Source organism: Schistocerca americana, chromosome X, assembly GCF_021461395.2.
Source record: "Schistocerca americana isolate TAMUIC-IGC-003095 chromosome X, iqSchAmer2.1, whole genome shotgun sequence".
Lineage (NCBI taxonomy): Eukaryota > Metazoa > Arthropoda > Insecta > Orthoptera > Acrididae > Schistocerca > Schistocerca americana.
In genome coordinates, this window is record NC_060130.1 from 958,456,923 (window position 1) to 958,459,690 (window position 2,768).

At 41.5% G+C, this 2,768-nt stretch overlaps 1 pseudogene; it reads left to right on the top strand.

Moving 5' to 3' along the window:
• The first annotated feature begins 385 nt into the window (after positions 1 to 385).
• On the top strand, positions 386 to 503 carry LOC124557578 (annotated as a pseudogene).
• The last annotated feature ends 2,265 nt before the right edge of the window (positions 504 to 2,768 follow it).

Sequence of the window (2,768 nt, forward strand, 5' to 3'; positions counted from 1 at the left end):
CTCAATCATACTCGGCATTGCTCTTCGAGTCGTGATCTTTGACGCCACTGAAATCTTTCCATCCTAACTGTTCGGCCTCTTCACAAGCAACTGAACGGTCCTGGCGCTCACGTCTTCGCTAATCGGTCATTCGACGTGAAGCTGATGACATTATGTGAATTGACTGTTTATAGTTTCTCAGACGCTTTCTGGATGTTGAGAAAAAATGTGTTTTCATCACGTAGTGGAAGCGCAGTGACAGGTGGTTCTTCCCTATTATTATAAATAAAATATGAACGTTAATTTAGCCATAATTAATGAACATAAATAAGAATTTAAGAGTTTTTGCGCCCAAGACTAAAGGTATGGTCACGATCTTTTATTAGAGCAGCCAGTCATAATACAAGCCAACGGCCTCGCCGCAGTGGTAATGCCGGTTCCCGTCAGATCATCGAAGTTAAGCGCTGTCGGGCTGGGCTAGCACTTGGATGGGTGACCATCCGGCGTGCCGAACGCTGTTGGCAAGCGGGGTGCAATCAACCGTCGTGAGGCCAGTTGAGGAGCTACATGATTGAGAAATAGCGGCTCCGATATCGTAAGCTGACATACGGCCGGGAGAGCGGTGTGCTGACCATATCCGCATCCAGTGACGCCTGTGGGCTAAGGATGACACGGCGGCCGGTCAGTACGGTTGGACCTCCACGGCCTGTTCGGCCGGAGTTTAGTTTAGTCATAATACAAGTCAGTTCAGCTGGAGTAGTTTTCCACGGTTGCTATGCTAGGATATGTTGTTCTTGTCTCACTACATCTTATGATGTCATAGGTTAGTTACTGTATCTTTGCTCATACGAGATATGAAAGGTTGCAAGATCCCCTCGCTTGTAAACTGATACTGTTATTACTTAGCTTAGCCGCGAGTCCGTAGAGGGTGGTATATGTGATGTACAGTATAACTGGTCAGCATTTCCACCCGGAATTTGCGAGTGTAAGCCGGACCTTCCTTGATCCGCCTTGGTGGGTCGTGTCGTCAGATTTCCTCCTACCTGTGCGCGGTGCAGCTCTCGTAAATGTCGTCCCGTGCAGATTCTCCATTGGCGCATTGGATGTCTCTGTCGGTTGAAGCTAATTATCTGAAATTGCAGTCGACCAACTTTGGATTATCTATTTACTCGAAATTAACATTCAGAATGCCGTAATATCACTTTTATTTCCAATAGATCAATAATGAAACACTCATGTCACAAACTACTCGTAACCGAGAGCATGGCTACCATCGAATAAGACATGAAGAGCTCTTAGACATATGATCGCTTCGTCACCTAGCCAGCCAGCGTGGGAAATGCTCTCCGACTCATGGCCGGACACAGCACTTCGTAACTATCGTGAATACGTCAATAAGAGACAATAATTTATTAAAACTGGTAAAAATGTCTTCCTCACCTAAGAGGCACCTTATATATTCCCCCCGTTGTTTCTTTCCAAAAATGTGCCTTTTACGTGAGACAAAATCGCAATTTTGGAAATAACAAAATCGTGGTATTGCAAAATTCTAGGAGTAACCTTTACATTTTGGTCATTTGCTTTCTATTGAGATCTTTAACTTTTCCTTTAACTCAGTATTTCTTTTCTCCTTTTAACTGGACGTAAACAAAATCTTTTTTTAAAATTTTCATTACAAAATTGCTAATCGTTCTGTATCATTGCTCTTCTATGTCACCATATTATTAGAATATTAATTCCCATGCTCTCGTTATGAACACTTATACTTTCAGATTAAGCACAATATATAAATGAATAATTGAAATAGTGAAAGATTATAAACATTTCCCAAATAACACCAATACAAAATGAATAACCAAGATACAAGACAATTTGTTATACAGTTCAGTTTACAAAACATTAGATATACATTTTATGTAGAGACTTTTTCAATAATTCGTAACGCCTGTCGAAGAATACGTCACCTCAGCACTAAACAAGACGCTCGACTTTCGTATTGGCTCTGTCGCCGTTTTTCAAAAAGTTACCAAGAGCGTTCTTTCCTTCATTCAAACAGACCACTACATGCATTGATGATAAACTATATCTTCAGCACACTTAGAGACACAGCAAATTTATATGTCCTATTTTACAGCACCAGGCCGTCCACTACACCACTGAACACCCATGGCTCAAGACAATTTTATTTATTTCTTTTTTTCGTACGCCACTGACCACAGTTTCTTTCGAACCACTATTCACTGTAATCCTGAAGTTAGGGTTCTTCGGTTCGCTGGTTCCGCTGGGATCCGGAAGCAACAGCCATTATCAGTTCTTCCCTTTTAATTGATATTGCTTTGCATAGGTTTCCCAGTTCCCTAGGTCAGCTTACAAGGGCGTCCACATTATGCCTCATCATTCATCAGTTACATTACAATGGTACATGAAACAGAAAAAGACTACTTTGTACAGAAGAATACAATAATATTTTACAACAGTTCCTGGGGAATCAAACAACAAAGCTATAAAGCAATAATAATACTAAGATTTATGTACCACATTTCATTACAGTTCATCCTGCTACACACCACTGTGTCAGTATGCAAGCCTTCGTTTGTAAACAAAGTCGTAGGCACACCCTCATGACGTCACATGCAACGGTACTTTATCGTTATCGTGAATACGGTACCAGAACGTTTAAGTTCTATCACTGTAAAGACGGAAGATCCGCTATTCGGAATGTCAGAACTATGCAGTAAGTAGCGGCAGGAACACCACCACAAAATCACGCAGCACTAACACTCCAAACC